The 23,987-nt window shown below is 40.8% G+C and overlaps 2 non-coding genes across 2 annotated transcripts; both read right to left on the bottom strand.

Moving 5' to 3' along the window:
* Positions 1 to 13,374: 13,374 nt before the first annotated feature.
* LOC120268150 lies at positions 13,375 to 13,480 on the bottom strand. The gene has a single exon (XR_005538820.1). It is a non-coding gene; the product is annotated as a small nucleolar RNA R71 (small nucleolar RNA).
* Positions 13,481 to 22,112: 8,632 nt separating this feature from the next.
* LOC120268195 lies at positions 22,113 to 22,219 on the bottom strand. Its single transcript, XR_005538863.1, has one exon. It is a non-coding gene; the product is annotated as a small nucleolar RNA R71 (small nucleolar RNA).
* Between the last annotated feature and the right edge of the window lie 1,768 nt (positions 22,220 to 23,987).

Here is a 23,987-nt window from a genome sequence, read left to right as displayed (position 1 = left end):
CCAACTCCACTTCTCAAGTGCACCTAACTCAACCTTGATCCCCTTACATGGTGTGGTGAAGACTGCTTATGGTCTTCATTGATAACTGAAACAATAGAGATGGAAAACTCTTGCCAAGCTCCCCTTCAAAACCTAGATTTGGGAGATAAAAAACACATTTCGGGCTCAACATGGCCTAAACACGGTCATTCTTAAGCCATGCTTTTCTTGGTGCTTTGTAGTGAATTGGCTAAGTGTCCTCCAAAAAAAACCACAGGGAGAACACGATCATGCTCTGCTAGAACATACCTATGAACGGATCATACAAACCATGCTTTCCCTGAATGAAATAAGTGCTTCAATCCAGTGATAATCATGAGGAAGGAGCACACCGTGCTTCACCCATGCCCTCCTTTGAGCACACCCATGATAGCCATATTACTTAGACTTCTTAGTGACATCAATAATCACGGCCAAAGAGCACAACCATGCTTGGATTGAATACTTAGAAATTCATATTCTTTGGTTGGGTTTTCCTCTAATTTCACTCCTATTTCTTCTGAGCCTTGAAATTCTACACAATGAAGATAACATACCCAGAATAGCATCAAATATATACAAAAAAGTGCTAAAAGATGAGCAAAAGTATAGATTGAATATATATAAAACATGATATGAAATGTACTAATCATGTATCCCCATGCTTAAATTGTTGCTTGTCCTCAAGCAATCGAACTCGTCTCAACAAAAGATAGATGAGTGCATGACTTCTTATCTCAAGAGAATAGAAAATTCTAAAGCTTAGAGGGGCCAACGGAGGTTAGAAAACGAATTAAGAATACTCAAACCAAAGGCTACACTCTACTTCAATGACCTTCTGTGTGTGAAAACCCTAAAAATATGAAACATAAACAATTAATTGAAAACAATAAACAAAGGAGTGTTCATTGAGTTTTCCTAAACATGGAGAGTAATTTTGCCGCTCTCAACATGTGTTCCAACATCCATTCAATCACACAATCCTTGAAATAAGTCAAGATGTACACAAGTGAAACTCAAATTTCAAAATAAACAAAGAGGAAACTAGAATTCAAAAAGTACATGCATAAAGTAAACAAACTAAAATGTCAGTTTAGTAGGGGACTTTTGATAACTGCTTGAGAAGACATATTTTTATATATGTTTTACATGCATTGAGCATCATTTTACCATGGTTTATGTCTCATATTGTGTATTTGGTGTTCTTTTATGCAAATAGGTTGTGAATGCCTTGAAGAGTAAAAAAGAAACAAAGATAGGCTATAAAGACACAATGTTGGGAGTTCTTGTTTAATTCAAGGACCAAAATACGAGAGGAGTTCATAAACGTAGAGATGTGTGCCAACTTCCAAGAAGATTCAAGTCAAATCACTAGTTGGAAGGGCACAAAGGCAGTCACATCTTCATGTTCCTTCTCTTTGTGAAGATTGCAAGACCTCTCAAAGATACGTCGATGAAGAAAAGTTTTATAGCCTACCACATGGACGTAGCCCGGACATGTGGCCTCAAGAGAAGAGTATTTGGATTGTGTTTTGTGAAAAGTATCAGAGTCCCACGCTACCTGCTGAAATTTCACGCCGCTGTGGAATTTTTCGAAGTCCCACGCGGCCGTGGAAAATCCACACGTGCGCGTGAGGCCACGTGACGAGCGCGATTTTTGGGCTTTTAAATAGGCCATTTGCCCCTATTTTTTTGGGAGGCTTTTTTGAGGGTTTTGGCGAGCACTTTGAAGGCAAGGCGGCTAGGGTTTTTAGAGGAGGTCTTTGGCGATATTGGGGGCGTCCCATCACCAACTTTGATCGATCTTCTCTCCGTCATAGCAAAGAGGGAGCCTTCGGTGACCTAGCTTCGGAGAAGGATTCTTCAAGACGTTGGGCGACCCATCAAGGCCATCATCACGAATTTAAGGGGGTTTTACTTCATGGCTTTTCATTGCTTTTTCATTGTAATAATCATTGTTTTTGTAACTTGCTCCATGGAGGGCTAAACCTTAGTAGGTATTTGAGCATGTGAACCCTAGGATTTATGTTTTTGTAATGATTTGCTTTATGTTTCTATTAATTCGAGTTGATTTGAGTTTTAACCTTGTATTCCCATTGCTTGCTTGTTTAATTAATCCTTGAGGTTGATTGGATTTGCATGATTTGTTACTTTGATGTGAGAGAGGTCTCCATTAGAGTTAGAACGTCAAGGTTAAAGAGGGTTGAGAGGGTGAGTCATGAGATAGTGGAGTGTCCCCTCTCCCTTCCGATTGACTGTTTCCTATCTCCGTATTCCCTAAACTCTATGCAACCATATTTGGTGTAAGGCGTGAGATTGAGAGATTTCTCCGCCAGGACCTTGTAGGGGGTTAGAGATCCTTCGCCGGGAATTAGGGTTGGATCTATCCTTAGGAATCGGTTTCACTCTTAGGTGTTCCTAGAGCGTATTGCGGTCATATGGGGTGTGAGGTGTTGAGATTGAGTGATTTCTCCGCCGGGACCTTGTAGGGTACTAGAACCGGTGGCTTGGAGGCAAGAACCGGTTGTTCTTGGATTACCTCGACTCATTAGACTCGGTTTAGAAGCATTTAGTGAATCGTGAGCTTCATGTTAGATCCTAGGGGGAGCATTGCCCGGATACCTCATCTTTATTGATTGAGATCTCCTTTACTTGTTTTCTTGCTCGTTTGCTTGTTTATTAATTCTCTTGCAATTAGTTCATTTCATCATATCCATTGATTTCGACTAGATAACTAAGAATTGGTTAATACTAATACTTCCGTTCCCTGTGGATTCGACTACCCACTCATCGGGGTAATTATTACTTCGACACCCGTGCACTTACGGTACATACACGCATATTCGGACGTGTCAACTTTCCTTGCTAACTGAACCAAATATAAGTCCAAAATACAATAAGGAAAAGTAAAATGGAGCTCGCCTGACTAGAGCATCAGGTGCCACTTCATAAACAAAGATAGCTGCACGAAATCAAAATGGAGCTCGCCTGACTGGAGCATCAGGTGCCACTTCATGAACATCACTGTGAGTGCCGACGTCCGTATGTCCCAAATAAAGGTCAACAGAGGAGATGATGAAGTACAATCATTTGTAATGCACTGTAAACTCTGCCCTAGCCACCAAATGAGGGGGGCTCCTTGAGTAAACAAGGAATCGTCTTTTGAAAGACACTCAGCATATATAGATGATGGTGAGTGTGATTGTGTGGATGTTCGATCCTCATTTGGAATTATTGGAATGGGTATGCCCAACTTTTACAGACTACAGAAGGTGTTAGGGTTATATCCACCCACAATAGTCATTCGATCCACACAACCTAAAAGACTAATTCCCTTAATGAGTTGAGTAATGTAGGGGTCGATAAAAATAGTTCTTGCTCTGGAATCAGTAGTCTGATGATGAAATGATGTAGCAACAACAAATTTCATGTGATAGGAAACATTATTAGCCATACTCAGAAGGTAGTTGAATTCGTGTCAATTAATAACTCCGCTACTATCACTTCTACCAGTAATTGATCCACTGAGTTAGGCATGAATGAATCTGAGTGTAGGTGACTTGAGGAATGATGCCTTGGAAATGCTAGGCGTAAGGCAAGAACTGCCGGTGCTTAATCTCTACCAATAATAATTCTTTGGTTCTCCATGGGGTGGATAAGAATGGAAATGTCGGTAGGTATCAGTGGTGATGTACGCTTGATTATAAAACCCCATGAGAAGAGTGAAATCTATGAAAATCAAGTAGTATTCAAGTCCTTGGAGTCAAAAGTTGACTGCATTAGGCTCGTCCCAAACATCATGCCCCGATATCTATCTAACATAGTGAGGACCTCCAAAGTTAATTCATGGTAAGCCGGCTCATTAATAGTGAGAACATTTTGCCAGCCTCCGACATTTAAAAGTTGCTCCACATCATCAACCAAACAGAAAACATGCAAAGCATCCCAATCAATTATTCGTAGTTTCCCAAATCGGTGTTTAGAGAGTCAAGCATATCGCTCTTGTTGAATAGCTGATTCAAATCTTTGTTGGATATTTCCACTAGCTATACATACATTTGGAGTTGGTTCCATGAACATTCATCTCCTCAACATTATTTACAAGAGAAAATGACTCAAGTTAGCTTTATTTTTAGAAGTTAGGAGGAAACATATGCTTGGAGATAAGCACGATTGTGTTTCAAGGAAGGTTATCTTCCCTGAAAGTCCTAGAGGCTTACATAGTTTGCCAATTTAAAAAAAAATCAACATTGAAACTCAACAAGATAACCAATCAAAAGAGCAAGGCCAACTTAGTAAGAAGAAACAAGATCTTGAAAATGAAATCCACAGGAAAGGCAAGGGTTAAAGGCTTATGACACACCCCTTGCGTGTGACCTGCAAGTGCACAGGTTTGTCAAAGTAATAATACCCCGGTGAGTGGGTAGTCGAATCCACAGGGAAAAGTGATCAGAAAAACAAAGATTGCTATTTAACTAAAGTGAAGATGAATCAATAGTGGTGTAAACAAAATTAATATGAAAAGAACTAAAGAAAATAAGAAAGAGAAGCGCAATAATGTGAGAGGAAAGCCAATCGATAGAAAGTGGGGCACTCGGACATTGTTTCCCTTAGGATTATTGCTTCAAGTGCAAGACCAACTATTATGTCTCCTAACTAATGTTTAACGAGTCATTGAAATCCTAAAATACACGGTCCTAAACCTAAGGTCAACCATGACTAACTCTACACTATACCCCGGATGAGAAATCAATCAGTCTCAATACCTCACACTGTGAAAAGTTGCAAGAAGCTCTAGGGATTCTAAGTGATAAACCCTATTCCCTAATATAGGTCTAACCCTTTGGTCCAGGCGAAAGACCCCTAATCACAATTAAGCCCCAGCACTAAGGATTACTTCAACGCTTCACTCTGTTGCTACCGCAACTAAGCCCCAGTGGAGTTTCTCTCTTAGCACTTAACTCTATTATGACAGCAAAGAACTCTTGGAACATGGAGAGAGGATTAGTCACAACGAAGGGAAAAGGGGACGCTCCACTACCTCTCGACTCATCCTCTCGACCCTCTCCAATCTTGCTTTGTATAACCCTTATGGTGTGTCACTCACTCACAAGGACTACAAATGTAGACTCTCAACCCTAGTGTCACTCTAAGGAAGAAATCATTCAATAAGCAATAAAGATTGGAACTCAATCAAAAACATCAATTAAGGAAACCATAATAGAAGGTCAATGAAACAATAATATCCTAGGGTTTACAAGTCCAAGTAACCACTAGGGGTTTAGCTCTCCATGGAAGAAGACACAATCAATAATGAAATCGAAAGTAAAAACATGCAATCCATAAGTAAAACCCCCTCAGTATTCGTGTCGATGGTCTTGTAGAGTAGCCTCATCCTCTTCAAAAGTTCCCTTGTCAAGCCTAGGGCATACCTCGCCAGATCGGTACCGATGAAAGCTCCCCCAATAACTCTCTTCCAAAGGAACACGGCGTCGATGGCTGTAGAACCACTCCAAAAACCTTTCCAAAGCCCCTCTAAACCCTAGCCTCAGGCCTCTCTAAAGTTGGGGAAAAATGGAGAAAAGATGGAAAAGAGAATTTTGAAATTGGGTTGAATCGTGGCTTTGTATGGGGCTGGGATCGGGAATCCACACGGCCGTGTTAAATTTCCACATGGCTGTGTGAATCTGCAGAACTCGGTTTTTCAGCGGCCTATGAATAGTAACTACTACAGTAAATTGCTGCAGTGATTTGCTGCAATAACCTACCACAATTCTCAGCCAAAAACACTCCCGAATCCATACTTTGCATCGAGGCAACATAAACGGGCACACGTCTATGCCGTAGATTGCATCACTTCTTTAATAAGGGATAACATTGATGAAGATCTTTCTAGCCTTGCACAAGTCAGAACACATGAGTGTGACTGGCTTTGTGCCACTCCAATCTACATATTCCATTGAGCATAATAGAGGTTGGCACACACTCATATGTCTTTGAGCACAACTTGTGTCTTCTCATCTGTTCACTTCAAGATTCCATCAACAAAAATGCATTCGCACTCTACTTTGGCTTCTTTCTTCTACATTTGGCTCCACAACCCTACATGCACAAAAGAACACAAAAACACATGTATTAGCCACAAAATCTGAGAAAAAAAATGTTCATCGTAAGGAAAGAATACTTCGTATTACTAATACACAAGCACTTATCAGCTTACTAGGGTTAAGGGAAAAGAAATGAAACAAGGGATGAGAGAATTAGCAAAATGATGGCGCGAAAGCAGTAAAACCCTCGAGGAAACCCAACAACCAAGGAGTGGAGACAAGAATCAAGAACAGAAAGTGAAAAATAAGCACAGTGACACTCAAGTTTAAAAGAAGGATAAAAAAAAAGAAAGGTTGCTCCCAGGCACCTCTAAAGCATGGGAGTCCTCGGCCCATGCTCAGAGTAGAGAAAAACTGGATGGGGGGAGATACAGTCATGCTTCCCCCGTGTTCCCTGGCTATACTTCTCCTAGGGAAAATCACCCAAACTTCAGAAAATGAAGCATGGTCATGAAAGTCAAGAAAATCATAGAAAATCAAGGCTTAAGCACGGTGGTGCTTTGCCCGTACTGAGCCTAAAACATCCTAGCTGTTAACACGACCGAATATGCGTGTGTGAACCGCAAGTGCACGAGTGTTGAAGTAATAAAATACCCGGTGAGTCGGGTAGTCAAATCCATAGGGAACAAGGCTACTAGTACTAACTTTTTCTCTACTTTCTAGCCTAAAGATAAATGGAAAGATATGGTGATCTAATGTGTGAAGAAATGAATACCGGAGACGAATATGCAAGGGTAAAATGGAAGGAGATCTCAATCAATAAAGATGAGGTACACTGGCAATGCTCCCCCTAGGATCTAACATGAAGTTCAAGACTTGCTAAATGCTTCTAAACTGAGTCTAATGAGTCAAGGTAATCCAAGAACAATCAGTCCTTGTCTCCAAACAACCAGTACTAGTCCCCTACAAGGTCTTGGTGGAGAAATCGCTTAATCTCAACACCTCACACCCCATATGACAGCAATAAGCTCTATGGATACCTAAGAGTGAAATCGATTCCTAAAGATAGATTCAACCATAATTCCCGGCAAAGGATCCCTAACCCCCTACAAGGTCCCAGCGGAGAAATCTCTCAATCTCATGCCTCACACCAAATATGGTTGCATGGAGTCTAGGGAATACGGAGATAAGAAACACTCAATCGGAATGTAAAGGGGACGCTCCACTATCTCATGACTCACCCTCTCAACCCTCTTTAACCTTGAAGTTCTAACTCTAATGGAAACCTCTCTCATCAAAGTAACAAATCATGCAATGTAGATTAATCACAAAGATCAATAACACATGCAAGCAATGAAATCATAAGATTAAAACTCAAATCAACTCGGATTAACTAGGAACATAAAGCAACTCAATATAAAAGAATAGATCTTAAGGTTCACATGCCCAAGTACCTACAATGGTTTAGCCCTCCATGGGGCAAGTTACAAAACAATAATTAAAACAATGAAAAGCAACAAAAGCCATAGAGAAAACCCTCTTGAATTCTTGATGATTGGCCTTGATGGGTAGTTCAATGTCTTGAAGGATTCCTCTCCAAAACTAGGTCACCGGTGGCTTCCCAAGTACTATGATGGCAAAAGAAACTATCAAAGTTTGTGAAGAACACCCTCCAAATCAGAAAGACCTCCTCTCCAAACCCTACCCATTTCATCCCTCAAGAGCCGCACAAAAGAAGTCAAAGAATAGGGCAAGAGGGCTATTTATAAGCCTAAACCGCGTCTATCATGTGCCCACGGCCCATGTGGATTTTCCACGCACCTGCGTGGGCTGCAGAAATTTTCACTCTAACGCATGAACAGTAATTTTGCTGCAGTACTGCTACAGTAAAATTGTTGCACCATTTGGCTACATTACTTTTCACACACACGGTCCAACCATTCTCCTCTTGAGGCCACATAGTTAGGTACACGATCATGCGGTAGGCTATAAGACTTTTCTTCCTCGACGCGTCTTCGAGAGATCTTGTAATCTTCACAAAGAGAAGGAACATAAAGATGTGACTACCTTTGTGTCCTTCGATCTAGTAAATTGGCTTGAATCTCCTTTGAAGTTGGCACATATCTCCATGTTCATGAACTCCTCTCGTGTCTTGGTCTTTAAATTGAACAAGAACTCCCAACATTGTGTCTTTATAGCCTATCTTTGCTTCCTTTTTACTCTTCAAGGCATTTACAACCTAATTGCACAAAAGAACACCAAATACACAATATGAGACATAAACCATGGTAAAAATGATGCTTAATGCATGTAAAACATATATAAATATATGTCTACTCAAGCACTTATCAGCTGTTATTCCTTCTCTATTTCCTTAATAAAACACAATGCTCTCGAGAATTTGCTAACAATAGAAACACTAACCGAAGAAACACCAAATCCAAACAGAGAGAATCAAACTTTGCAGAACACGCACAGCCATTAAATTAACAAACAACTAAAACAAAGAAAACAACACAAAATGACCAAACTAAAAATACAAAATGTTGGATGCCTCCCAAGGAGCGCTTGTTTAACATTACTAACTTGACATATCTATTCCTCTTATCAAAAACGTTCATGAAGTAAGATTGCTATATATGCAGTAAATGGGCTAGGCTCTTCCCTTAGTGCAAAAGATTTCAAATGATGCCCATTCACTTTGAATATTCCCTTAGTAGGATGATAAACTTCAATTGCACAATAAGAAAATGTCTGAGTAATTGTGCATGGTCCTAACCAAAGGGATTTGAGTTTTCCATGAAAGAGTTCTAATCTTGAATTGAAAAGTAGGACTTGTTCTTCGACTTGAAACTGTTTATCTTTCTTGATATAACTGTCATGGAGTCTTTTCATTTTTGCCTTGTATAACACCGCATTCTCATATGCATTTTGCCGATGCTCCTTTATCTTATTTAATTGAAATTTCTGCTTCCGTTGAACATATCCTACATCGAAGTTTAATGATTTGATAGCCCAATATACCTGATGCTCTAACTCAACAGGTAGGTGACATGCCTTTTCATAAAATAGCCGATAAGGGGTAAGCCCTATGGATGTTTTAGAAGTTGTTCTATAAGCCCAAAGAGCATCATCCAACCATTTGGACCAATCACGTCTATTATGATGCACTGTCTTTTCTAGAATCCATTTTAATTCTCAATTCGTGACTTCAACTTGACTACTAGGTTCGGGATGATAAGATGTGGCAATGCGATGGTTCACAGCATATTTCTTCATCATCTTTTCAAACTGAGAGTTGCAAAATGCGTTCCCCAATCACTGATAATTGCTCTTGGGGTGTCAAATCTTGAGAAAAGTATTTTTAGAACTTTACCACCACTTTTGCATCATTTGTGGGAAGTCCTTCACTTCAACCCACATGGAAATGTAGTCCACTGCTACTAGCACAAATTTGTTTCCATTTGAACTAGGAAATGGTCCCCTGAAGTCAATGCCCCAACGAACACCTCATCTGTTGAATAGGAGTCTATTTCATTTCGTCAAGCTTGGACAAGTTCCCGCTCCTCTAACATTGGTAACAAGTGTTTACAAATTTTCTGTCATCCATGAATAATGTTGGCCAAAAGAAACCAGCTTCTAGAACCTTCTCAGCTATGTGATTCGCACTGAAATGATCCCCTATTATTCTTGAGTAACAATGTTTTAGAATTTCCCATCATTCAGAATGTGATACACAACACCGCACTACTAAGTCAACACAAAGTTTGTACAAGAAAGGATCTTCCCAAACATACTGCTTTACATCGGACAAAAATTTCTTTCGCTATTTATAGGAAAACTGAGCAGGAATAATTTTTCCCACAATATAGTTGGCAAAGTCGGCACACCAAGGGCTGTCATAATTTTGAGATGATTTTTTTTAACTAAGTAAAGACGCTTCTCAGGAAAAGCATCTTCAATTTCCCGACTATCATTTCTCCCTCATTCAATGAAATCAAGGCGTGACAAGTGGTTTGCCACCACATTTTCTAAGCCCTGCTTATCTCAAATTTCTAAGTCAAATTCTTGTAGAAGAATAATCCACCTGATTAAGTGGGGTTAGGCATCTGTTTACATCAGAAGATATCTGAGTGATGTATGGTCAATGTACACCACGACCTTAGATAGCACTAAATAAGATCAGAACTTGTTGAAAGAGTAGACAATTTCTAATAACTCTTTTTCTGTGGTAGTATAATTTCCTTGAGCTGAATTTATCATCTTTCTTGCACATGAGTTCAAAGGGGCAATTATAGTCGGGTGCTTCCATGATGGTAGCCTGGATTAACCTTTCCTTCAATAAGTGAAAAGCTTTGAGGCATTCCTGATTAAAGTTGAAGGCCGTGTTTTTCTCTAATAATTTTGTCATTGGTTTAGAAATTTTTGAAAAATCCTTCATAACCTGTCTGTAAAAACCAATGTCACCAAGGAAACTTCAAATGTCTTTTGTGGAGACTATAGGGGGATGATTTTCTATTGTTTCAAGTTTTGCCTTGTCGATCTCTATCCAATCACAAGAAATTTTCTGTTCTAGGAATATTCCTTCTCTCACCATAAAATGACACTTTTCCGAATTGAGCACCAAATTTGTTTCTTCACATCTTGAAAGGACCTGTTCTAAATTATGCAAACATCCCTCAAAAGAATTCCCAAAAAATAAGAAATCATCCATAAAGACTTCCATAATGTCCTCAATGAACTCATCAAAGATCGACATCATGCATCTTTGAAATGTTGTTGGCGTATTACATAATCCAAAAGGCATTCTCCTATAAGTGATTGAATCCCTACAAGTGTACGGGGTCTGAAAAGTGCTTGTGTGATAGGAATGCGAAGTGTTCTTTCCTTATGATGAGCATTATTTTTATCATGTTTTAGCGCTAATATGTGTGCATTTATGTTACCTCCATGCATATAGGGTGTGAAGCCGATTGTTAGAGAAAGAAGCCAATGTAGATCATGAACGCACCATTTGGTGGAAATCTTGACAAGGATCAAACGCGAAGACATAAGTCGGGCTCAAGATGCGAGAATGTGTACCAACCTCCATGTATTCAAGTTAAGATAATTATTTGGAGGGGCACAAAGGCAGTCACATTTGAGTATTCCGTCTTGTGCATTAATAGCAAGATCTTCAATGATGAAGCCGTTGTTGAAGAAGCAAAGTGACCTGCGACGTAGCAGGGCACTATAGCAAATACTATAGCAATTCATTGTAGTAGGTACTGTTCACAACCGGCCAAGAAAAGTGAATTCCAGAGAATCCACATGGGTGAGTGGAAATTATCCACGCTTGTGTGGAAATTACACGGGCCATGTGGTGAATCCACAGGGGTGTGTGGATTCCCGATTCCAGCCCTATTTAAGGCCGATTTCAGCCCCGATTTCAACATTCTTTTCTCCATCTTTTCCCAAACTTGAGAGGGGGCGTCGGCTACGATTTAGAGAGGTATTAGCTAGGGATTGGGAGAGGTTCTATGGCTCTGACATCGCACTCCATTGGTAAGAAGGTTAGTGGGATAGCTTTCGTCGGCACCGATCCAGCGAGGTGTATCCTAATAGGAGAGGCTTCTCCACAAGACCATCGTCATTACTATCAAGAGGGTTTTCTATGGATTAATTATTATTACATTCGACTTCATTAATTGTAACTAGCTCCATGGAGAGCTAAACCCCCTAGTGGGTACTTGGATTTGTGAACCCTAGGATGTATTTGTTTCATTAAACCTTTCATTATACTTTCATTAATTGATGTTCTAATTGAGTTCCAATCTTGAAAGCTTGATTGTGTGAATACTCCCTTAGAGTGACACTAGGGTTGAGGATTCTTATTGGTAACCCTTGTGAGTGAGTGACACACCACGAGAGTTAGACAAAGCTAGATTGGAGAGAGTTGAGAGAGTGAGTCGAGAGGTAGTGGAGCGTCCCTTTTCCCCTCCGATGTGATTTATCCTACCTCCATTTCCTCAAGTTCTTTGCAGTCACAGTAGAGTGAATGGGCTAAGGGATGACCTTCCGCTGGGGCTTAGTTACGGAGGCAACAGAGTGAAGTGTTGAAGTGATTTTAGCACCTGGGCATAATTGTGACTAGGGACCTTCCACCTGGACCAAAGGATTAGGTCTACATTTAGGAAAAGGATTTATCACTTGGAATCCCTAAAACTCATTGTGATTCTATGCGAGTGCGTGGTTGAGAGATTGTTCAATTTCTCTACCGGGACATGTACAGAATGTAGGCATGGTTGACCTTAGATTTGGGACCACGTATTGAAGGATCTCCACGACTCTTTAATGCATTAGTTAGAAAGCATAATAGAGGATTTTTCACTTGAAATGATTGTCCTAGGCAGAACAATATCCGGGTACCCATTTTATCGATTGCTTTACCTCTCCTTTACGTGTGCTCTCTTTCTTGTCTCTTTTACTTTTGTTACGTTATATCTTATCACGCAAATATTATTCACTTTACGCTTAGTTAAGAAACAATTTAAGTGTTTTTATTCCCTACTCCCTGTGGATACGATCCCCACTCATCTGGGATTTATTATTTTGACAAACCTGTGCACTTACGGGACATACGCAAGTTGCATTTTGTCAAGTTTTTGGCACTGTTGCCGGGGAGTAGGTGTTTAGAGATACTTTGCACTTTGTTTTCTTAGCTATTCATTCATTCATTCTATTTCACATCTTTTTTTTCTATCATCGTTCTGCTTTGATTTCTTTCTTTAGGTGCAGCTCCAGGTTATGACCCGAGGGAACCCTTCGATATTGATTGAAGGAGATCCTAAACTTGAACGTACACTCAGAAAGAGGGGAAAAGAACATGTGCAAGAACTATTAAATCAAGCTGAAATAAAAGTTGAAGGGTCAGATAATATGGCAGAACAGAATGAGCAACTGAGGACACTTTTGGATTATGCTAGACCCTCAGTTTTGGGCACACAATCGAGTATTGTGTGACCCCCGATTACAGCTCTGAACTTCGGGCTGAAGCCAGCATTCATCCAAATGATTCAGTAATCAGCGCAGTTTAATGGTTTGGCCAATGAGGATCCAAACAACCATATAGAGAACTTCTTGGAAGTTTGTGATATGCTGAAGATTAATGGTGCATTAGATGATGCTATTAGATTGAGGGCTTTCCCATTCTCTCTCAAGGGAAGAGCCAAGCAGTGGCTACATTCTTTGCCCAAGGCCTCCATCATGACTTGGAATCAGATGGTCGAAGCTTTTCTTGCTAAATACTTTCCTCCGGGGAAGTCATCTAAGCTTCACAATGAGATATCATCGTTTGTGCAGATGGAGTTAGAGTTATTGTTTGAGATATGGGAGTGCTTTAAGGATCGTTTGTGGAGGTGTCCACAACACGAATTTCCCGAATGGATGATTATTCATACTTTCTATAATGGGTTGAATCCGAGTACAAAGCAATTGTTAGATATCGCTAGAGGAGGTACAATGGGGAGTAAAAGTAGTCTTGTCAGTATGGGAATTGACAATTTTTGTTTTTATTAAGCTTTTCTAAACCACCTCGTGTATGCATGCAGATGGTCATGTCAGTATGGGAATTGAGAACTAGTCATGGACACGGCCAAAGTGGGTCGTGTGTGCTTCACAACCCGTTGGAACTTTACTCCCAAGGATTTATCTCCATCAAACGCAACACTCAGAGTCAAGGGAGTATTGTTTCAATTGCTACTCTCACGTTTGTACTTGATTGCTTTATTTTCTATTGTGCTTGCATGGTACATTGGGGATAATGAACAACTTAAGGGGGGCGGGGGGAATTTCATAGTGCACATATCTTTTATATTAGTTTGATTTTTATACATGCTCACATAGCCAATGGCGGTTCACCTTAGTTGCAATGATTGTATTCTTGAGTTTAGGAGAGTTTTTAACATTGAATGTTCTCATGCTCTAGTTTTTACTTGAATTATTAGGAATTTTTGCCCGATTCACACTTGTTGCACTACTCACTCTTTTAACTCTTTTGGAAACTCAAGTTTGATGTTAAAGAGACTAGTTATAGTTGTTTCTTTTGTTAATTACAAAAAAAAATATTCATTGTTTAGTTGTGCTTGTTGGGTGGAAATAGCTACCACCTATGAAGTATGAAGCTACTCTCATAAGTCATATATTAGTTATGCCCTAATAAGAGAAAGAGCTATCTCATGGGATAAGTGAAAGCTACCACCCTGGTAGAAAGAGCTACCACCTCAAAAGTGTGAAAGCCACCTTAGCGGCCGCTTTGGAAAGGGCTACCTTAGAGGATGCGTGATGCTACTGCCATCTATTCAAATTTTCATTACTTTTTGTAGATAAATAAATCCCTTTTACTTAGAACTTTGAGGAGTATACCTTGGGTTGACTTGAGCGACTTTACAGACACTTACATGATTTTGGGTTTGTATCCTTTTTTATTAAGGTTTTTAGCTAGAGCATTGATTTTTTGTACTTAATGTTGAAACTTCCCTTACTTGCAGAATGCTATCTTTGTATGCTTTGATGAACCTAAGTCCAAGTACTTACAATATTTCCTTTTTCCAATACTTCCAATATTAAGGTTCTATGGCTTTGGCATCACGCTCCATTTGGAAGAAGGTTAGTGGAAGAGCTTTCATCGGCACCGATTTGTCGAGGTGTATCCTGGGCCGGACAAAGGGACCTTTAGATGAGTAGAGGCTTCTACACAAGACCATCGTCATGACTATCGAGGGAATTTTCTATGGATTATTTATTTTTACATTTGATTTCATTGATTGTAACTAGCTCCATGGAGAGCTAAACCCCCTAGTGGGTACTTGGATTTGTGAACCCTAGGATGTATTTGTTTCATTAGACCTTTCATTTTGTTTTTATTAATTGATGTTCTAATTGAGTTCCAACCTTGAATGCTTGATTGTGTGAATACTCCCTTAGAGTGACACTAGGGTTGAGGATTCTTACTAGTAACCATTGTGAGTGAGTGACACACCACGAGAGTTAGACAAAGCTAGATTGGAGAGGGTTGAGAGGGTGAGTCGAGAGATGGTAGAGCGTCCTTTTTCCCCTCCGATGTGATTTATCCTACCTCCATTTCCTCGAGTTCTTTGCGGTCATAGTAGAGTGAATGGGCTAAGGGATGACCTTCCGCTGGGGCTTAGTTGTGGAGACAACGGAGTGAAGCGTTGAAGTGATTTTAGCACCTGGGTCTTAATTGTGACTAGGGACCTTCCACTTGGAATAAAGGGTTAGGTCTACATTTAGGAAGAGGATTTATCACTTGGAATCCCTAGAATTCATTGCGATTTTATGCGAGTGCGAGGTTGAGAGATTGTTCAATTTCTCCTCCGGGACATGTATAGAGTTAGTCATGGTTGACCTTAGATTTAGGACCACGTATTGAAGGATCACCACGACTCTTTAATGCATTAGTTCGAAAGCATAATAGAGGGTTTTGCACTTGAAATGATTGTCCTAGGTGGAACAATATCCGGGTACCCCATTTTTATCGATTGCCTTACCTCCCCTATACGTGTGCTCTCTTTCTTGTCTCTTTTATTTTTGTTACGTTATATCTTGTCACACAACTATTATTCACTTTATGATTAGTTAAGAAACAATTTAAGTGTTTTTATTCCCTACTCCCTGTGGATACGATACCCACTCATCTGGCATTTATTACTTCAACAAACCCATGCACTTGCGGGATATACGTAAGAGGCGTTTTGTCAGGGTCACCAAGTAATACCTCGTGTGAAGACACGAGGATCGTATTCCACAGGGCTAAGAATCTCCTATTACTCCTTCTCAACCTATTATCTAGCCTAACATCTTAAGTAAAGGAATTCACTCTACTAGATGCAATTAAAAATAAATACAAGATTACCAACAAATTAGAGAGGACGAGCAATGAGCAAGCAAGAATAACAATGAAATGCAAAGAGGCCTAGGGATGTGCATCCCCTTGAGGGGTCATCATGATACATGGATGAAGAACAAAAGATGTAAGGGTGATTTGGACCAAGGGATTACTAGATTAGAACAACTTTAATTTCTCGTGATTGAATGCTAATCCCATACGAATGTTGATAGGAATTTCTTCCAAATCTACATTCCTATGATTGGATTGAGTATAAGGAAATCCCAAACTAGGGATAAACTCATCCTAAGTTCACCCATAAAACACAGAGGGCCACCAACACCCAATTTCTCGGCATGTTGATACAAGTATCCCCTTTCAATCTATTCACGATCTTATAGATGCGAGTAGGTCACATCTACATGTATAACTCACAAAAGAACCACGGATTTCACCATAGAATAGCTCCTAGCATTAAACAAATGGATTAAATCTCAAATCAACCTAAGCATTAAATTAACAAGTAATCATCCAAAATACATGATAAACCCCCCAAGGTTCACCAGCATCCGGTGGCCTTGGGGGTCTAGTGTGTCATCATACCTAAACAAGCAATAAAATTAAACAAAACACAAATCAAACTCATAAAATGACACTCCCTAGATGAAATGGTGAAGGAGGAGGTGGAAAATCGATCGAATGACTCTTCCCCGCTAAAGGAATGCCGAATGACGCTTCCTCTAGCCGCGGATCTCCTTTCTTCAAATGGTTATTAATCTTCCCCTTGAATGATGATGTCTTCAAGCCTTGAGAGCCCTTGAACTCAACCTTCAATGATCTCCTCATTTCCTTGCCCTTCTTCTTCTTCCCAAGATCGCTCAAGGTCTCCCAAGAAGTCTCCAAAAATGTGGTCTCCAAAAGTCCCCGAATTTCGCCCTAGAAATCTTTATTTATACCCTCCAAACAAGACGGGCCATATGGGGACCATATAGGGGCTGTATAGCACTCAAAACCCCAATTTTCACTTCATACGGGAGTGCATACAGGCTACATATGGCCTTCATACGGCCCTGACACACCCCTTGCGTGTGACCCTCAAGTGCACGGGTTTGTCGAAGTAATAAATCCTATGTGAGTGAGTATCGTATCCATAGGGAATAGGGAATAGAAACACCAAGATTGCTACTTAACCAAGAGAAGACAAATCAATGATTGTGTTGATAAGATGTAACGTAGACAAAATAAAAGAACTAAGAAAGAGAGGCACAAATAAGTGAGAGGAAAGGCAATCGATAAAAAGTGGAGTACTCAGACATTACTCCCCCTAGGATTATTGCTTCAAGTGTAAGACCAACTATTATGTCTCCTAACTGATGCTTAATGAGTCATGGAAATCCTAAAATACACGATCCCAAACCTAAGGTCAACCGTGACTAACTCTACACTATGTCCTGGTGGAGAAATCGCTCAGTCTCAACATCTCACACTGTGCAAAGTTGCATGGAGTTCTAGGGATTGCAAGTTATAAACCTTATTCCTATGTGTAGATCTAACCCTTTGGTCCAGGTGAAAGATCCCTAGTCACAATTAAGCCCCAGATACTAAAGTTCACTTCAACGCTTCACTCTGTCATTCGCACAACTAAGCCCCAAAGGAGTTCATCCTTTAGCACTTTACTCTATTGTGACTTCAAAGAACTCTAGGAAATCAAGGTAGGATAAATCAAATCAGAGGGGAAAGGGGACGCTCCGCTACCTCTCGACTCACCCTCTCGGCCTTCTCCAATCTAGCATTGTCTAGCCTCATGGTGTGTCACTCATCCACAAAGGCTACCAAGATTGACTCTCAACCCTAGTGTCACTCTATTGGAGAAATCATTCAACAAGAATTCAAAATTGGAACTCAATTAAAGACATCAATTAAGGAAAGCATAATAAAAGGTCAATGAAACAATAACATCCTAGGGTTTACAACTCCAAGTACTCACTAGGGGGTTTAGCTCTCCATGGAGCAAGATACAATCAATAATGAAATCAAAAGTAAAACATGTAATCCATAGGAAAACCCCCTTGGTTTTCTTGTTGATGGTCTTGTGGAGTAGCCTCGTCCTCTTCAAAGGCCACCTTGTCAAGCCTAGGGCACACCTCACCGGATCGGTGTCGACGAAAGCTCCCCCAATAACTATCATCCAAGAGAAACGCAGTTTTAAAGCCGTAGAACCACTCCAAAAGCCTTTCTAAAGCCTCTCTAAACCCTAGCCGCAGGCCTCTCAAAATTGAAGAAAAGATAGGAGAAAGGATGAAAGATGATCCCCAAAATTTGGCTGAATCGCGACTTAAATAAGGTTGGAATCAGGCATCCACAGGGGCCTGTAGATGTTCCACACGCCCCTGTGAAATTTCCACACGCCCGTGTGGATTCTCTAGAATTCTGATTTTTCGGCCGACTATGAACACTAACTGCTACAGTAATTTTCTACATTAATTTGCTGCAATAACCTTCTATAGTACCTACCAAACACACTCCCAAATCCACTTTTCATAGAGGCAACATAAACGGGCACACGTTTATGCCGTGGATCGTGTCGCTTCTTCAATAAACGGTTCATTGGTGAAGATCTTTCTATCATTGCACAAGTTGGGATACACAAACATGACTATCTTCGTGCCCCTCCAAATTATTGTAATTGCTTGAATACATGGAGGTTGGCACACATTCACGTATCTTTGAACCCAACTCGTGTCTTCATATTTGTTTCTTCCAAGGTTTCACCAAATAGTGCATTCGAGATCTACTTTGGCTTTTTTCCTTCATACTTAGCTTCACAACCCTACATGTGCAGAAGAACACAAATACACATGTATTAGCGCCAAAATCTGATAAAAGTAATAATCATCATAAGGAAAGAATACTTCACATTCTTAACACACAAGCACTTATTAGGCCCGTATGGGGGCCGCATGAAGTTTTGGACATGCTACTTCAAACAATCCCTGTGCTACAGTGATTGCTACAGTAACTTCACTGCAGTAACTCCGCTACAATACATTGGGACTGTTTTCTTCTTCTTTTTGACAAATGGTATCCTCGTGTTCTCCATGGCTCTCTTGTACCCTACAAAGCAAATAGTACACAATTAAGCACAAAACGGGCGTCAATCCTCAACAAAATACATGCAAAGTGCATAAAATACATATAAGAAAATACTTACATTTAGACATTTACCAAATATCCCCACACATAAGCGTTACTTGTCCCCAAGCAAACAACTCGTGAAAAACAAAGAGACTGATAAATGGCTAAATGCATTACCTAAAGCAAGTATAAGAATCCAAAAGCAATGGACAATGATAAATAGATGTTGAGTTACAATCAATAAACATAATAAAAATACCCTATCTCACCACTTATATGTCTGTGTCGTGTAAGTGAATTTTTATCTCATTTGCCCTGATCTGGTGTAGCCTAAGGACTTCAATCAATACAACTCTATATGCAGATGCTAATCACTCCACATACAAAGAATACTAAGCCTTAAACTACTAAGAGCTACTTCAATTTCAAAGAAAGACCCTTCTAATTCTTTAGCTTGAAACTAAATCCTCTTTTCTTCACAACAACACTAGGTAGGCAGTCAGAAGATCAAAAGGGTATATTTTATTTTCATTTTCCCTAGTGATAAGTGCTTGTGCGATATGAATGCGAAGCGTTCATTCCTTATGTTGAGCATTACTTTTCTCAGGTTTTTACATTAATATGTGTGTTTTTATGTTACTTTTATGCAGGTAGGGTTGTGAGGCCGAGTATGAAGGAAATAGGCCAATGTGGATCATAATGCACCTATTTTGGAGGAGATCTTGCTAAGGTTCAAACGCGAAGACATAGGTCAGGTGTGAGATGCTAGAGTGTGTGCCAACATCCTCGTATTCAAGTGAGCACATTCATTTGGAGGGGCACAAAGGCAGTCACACTCGAGTATTCTGATTTATGCATATAAGAACAAGAGATCCACCAACGTGTACATCATTGAAGAAGCAAGTGATTCACGATGTAAACGTGTGCCCGTTTGCGTTACCCCAATGAAAGTATGGAATTCGGGAGTATTTCCGGCAGAGTACAGTAGCAGGTTACTGTATCAAAACAATGTAGCAAGTACTGTAGCAGCCCGGCCGAGAAATCAGAGAAACAGAGAATCCACACGGACATGTGGAAATTATCCACGCCCGTGTGGAAATTCCACAGGGGCGTGTGACATCATACACGCCCGTGCAGTCGCCAATTCCAGCCTTATTTAAAGCCGATTTCAGCCCCGATTTCAGTATTCTTTTCTCCATCTTTTCCCCAACTTGCGCGAGGGTTTCAGCTAGGGTTTCGAGGGGTATTGGCCAAGGTTTTGGAGAGGTTCTACGGCTCTGACATCGTGATTCCATTAGGAAGAAGGTTGGTAGGGGAGCTTCGATCGAGGCGTATCCTATACCGGACGAAGGAATCCTTGGACGACGAGTAGAGGACTTTCCACAAGACCATCGACACGACCATGGAGGGGGTTTCTTTATGGATTCATTGCTTTTACATTCAATTTCTTTGATTGTACTTAGCTCCATGGAGAGCTAAACCCCTAGTGGGTACTTGGGTGATTGTGAACCCTAGGATGTACTCGTTTCATTGAACTTCTTTACTATGCTTTCAATAAATTGATGTTTATTGTGAGTTCCAACCTTGAATGCTTGATTGTATGAACATTTCCCCTAGAGTGACACTAGGGTTGAGAGTTCTTGTTGGTAACCTTGTGAGTGACTGACACACCATGAGCATTAGACAAAGCTAGGTTGGAGAGGGTTGAGAGGGTGAGTCGAGAGGTACAGGAGCGTCCCCTTTCCCCTCCGACGTGATAGATTCTACCTCCGTTCCTTGAGTTCTTTGCGGCCATAATAGAGTGAATGGTCTAAGGGACGAACCTCTGCTGGGGCCTAGTTGCGCGTGCAATGGAGTGAAACGTTAAGGGGATCTTAGTATCTAGGGCTTAATTGTGGCTAGGGACCTTCCGCCTGGACCAAAGGGTTAGGTCTATAATTAGGAAGCGATTTATCATTTGGAATCCCTAGAGCCCATTGCAACTTTATTCGAGTGCGAGGTTGAGAGGTTACTTAATCTATCCTCCGGGACATGAATAAGTTAGGCATAGTTGGCCTTAGATTTGGGACTATGTATGTAAGGATTTCCACGACTCACCATTGCATCGATTAGGAAGCATAATATAGAGTTCTTGCACTTGAAATGATTTTCCTAGGTGAAGCATCATCCGAGTACCCCATCTTTATCGATTGCCTTACCCTTTTCTTTATTCTTGCTCTCTCACTTGTTTCTTTTATTATTGAGAATTGAATCAATTTCACACCAATCATTATTGATCTTCCACATAGCTAAGAAACAAATTAAGTATTTTCATTTCCTACTCCCAGTGGATTCGATCGCGCTCACCCGGGATTATTACTTTGACAAACCCGTGCACTTGCGGGATATAAGCAAGGGGTACTTGTCAAGTTTTTGGCGCCGTTATCGGGGAGTTAGGCGTTTAGAGGTACTTTGCACTTTGTTTTCTTAGCTATTTCACTACACATTCTATTTCATATCTTCTTATTCTATCATCATTCTGATTTTCTTTTTCTTTACTTTTGGTGCAGCTTGAACTTACACTTTGAAGGAAAGGGAAAGAACCTGTACAAGAATAGCCTAATCCAGCTAATTTGGAAGTAGAAGGATCTGACAACATGGCAGAACAAAATGAGCAACAACGGACACTATCCGATTATGCCAGACCTTCAGTGTTGGGGACACAATCGAGTATTGTGCGTCCCCCAATCACGGCTCAGAATTTCGAGCTAAAGCCGGCATTCATCCATATGCTGCAGCAGTCCACACAATTCAACGGTTTGGCCGATGAGGACCCAAACAGTCACATAGAGAGCTTCCTCGAGGTGTGTGACATGCTGAAGATAAATGGTGTGATGGATGATGCCATCAAATTGAGAGCCTTCCCATTTTCCTTAAAGGGGAAAGCAAAGCAGTGGCTACACTCATTACCTAGGGCATCAATCACTACATGGGAGGAGATGGTAGAAGCTTTTCTAGCCTGTTATTTCCCTCCTGGAAAATCAGCAAAGCTTAGGAATGAGATCTCATCCTTTATGTAGTTGGAATTGGAGTCTCTATTTGAGACATGGGAAAGTTTCAAGGAACTCCTGCGCAAGTGTCCGCAACACGGATTCCCGGAGTGGATGATTGTTCAAACCTTCTACAATAGTTTGAACCCGAGTACAAGGCAACTCTTGGATACGGCGGCAGGAGGTACCTTAGGTAGCAAGACCCCCGACGAGGCACGTCAATTGATTGAGGAAATGGGGTTAAATAGCTACCAGTGGAACGCTAGGGAAAAGAAAAAGGTGGCCGGACTCCATGAAATTGATGCGGTAACTTCATTAGCGGTCCAAGTGGAGAGTTTGAGTAAGAAGCTAGATCTTATAGCTTCGAATAGAGTTGCGGCTGTGACAAATTGTACCGGTTGTGGTGGAGGACATGCTCCTTCCGATTGCCCAATCGTCGTAGGTGATGTTTCTTCAGTTGAGAATGTTGACTTTGTAGGTAATGGAATGAGACCTCAAGGGAATCCATACAGCAACACCTACAATTCAGGTTGGAAGAATCATTCCAACTTTTCATGGAGTAATCAAGGACCACAGAAAACCATGGGGTCATCGGGGTTCCAACAACAACAACAAGCCCTTCAAGTGGAAAACAGAATTTCAGGTTTGGAAACCCGAATGACAGATTTGGAGAAGTACTTGGCTAGATTTGTTCAATCGGCAAATACAAGGTTTGAATCAGTCGAGGCTACACTTTGCAATCACACCGCCTCCTTGCACAATCTTGAAAATCAAGTGTGGCAAATTGCGAAATCTCTTTCCGAAAGGCCACATGGAAGTTTACTAAGCAACACGGAAACCAACCCGAGAGAACATGTGAAGGCGATCGCTTTGAGAAGTGGTCGTGAGGTTGAAGGGCGGCTTCCGAGTGAAAAGCCGAAAGAACACGCACCCGAGGTCGTAGAGGTTGAGAAGGGAGAAAACAAAGAGAAAGATGTGGCACCCCCATCTTTCAAGCCAAGAATCCCTTATCCCTCTAGATTAAAGAATGACCAAGGGATGACCAGTATAAGAAGTTCCTGAGTTTGTTCAAGCAACTCCACATCAACATTCCTTTTGTTGAGGCTTTGGCTCAAATGCCTAAGTATGCGAAGTTCCTGAAAGACTTATTGACCAACAAGAGGAAATTGGAGGAGAGTGCTTCAGTGGTGCTTGATGCTTCACGCTCGGCGGTGTTGCAAAAGAACATGCCGGATAAGAAGAAAGACCCGGGAAGCTTCATTATTCTGTGTAACATCGGCAACTTAGGTGAGGAAATGGCATTGGCAGATTCAGGGGCAAGTATCAACGTCATGCCATATACTTTCTTCCAAAAGCTAGGCTTGGGTGATCCTAGGCCTACTAGGATAACTTTACAATTGGCGGACCGAACAGTATGACATCCAAGAGGCATCATTGAAGACGTGCTTGTCAAGGTGGACAAGTATATTTTTCTGGTTGACTTTGTAGTGCTAGATGTTGATGAGGATGCAGATGTACCCTTGATACTTGGGAGACCGTTCTTACCGACTTCCAAAGCATTGATTGACATGGACGGCGGAGAGCTCACGTTGAGAGTCGGAGACGATAAGCTCACTTACCGCCTTGCTGAAGCCATGCGGCATTCTCTCAATTTTGATGACACTTTGTATTTTCTAGACACTACTGATGAGATTGTTGATGAATATATACAGGAAATGTTCAACCCGGATCCGTATGAAGGTTTGTTCGACCAAGAGGAGAGCAATGAAGAAGTAATGATGCTTGGTTCGACTGGAGAGGAAACATCTACCCCGGGAATCTTGAAGAAGGTGCTCCGGAAAATGAAGAGGTCTCGAAGACACCACCGAAAAC

Source organism: Dioscorea cayenensis, chromosome 8, assembly GCF_009730915.1.
Source record: "Dioscorea cayenensis subsp. rotundata cultivar TDr96_F1 chromosome 8, TDr96_F1_v2_PseudoChromosome.rev07_lg8_w22 25.fasta, whole genome shotgun sequence".
Taxonomy (NCBI): domain Eukaryota; kingdom Viridiplantae; phylum Streptophyta; class Magnoliopsida; order Dioscoreales; family Dioscoreaceae; genus Dioscorea; species Dioscorea cayenensis.
The sequence above is the reverse complement of the archived record's forward strand: the minus strand, read 5'-3'. Positions and strand labels throughout refer to the sequence as shown.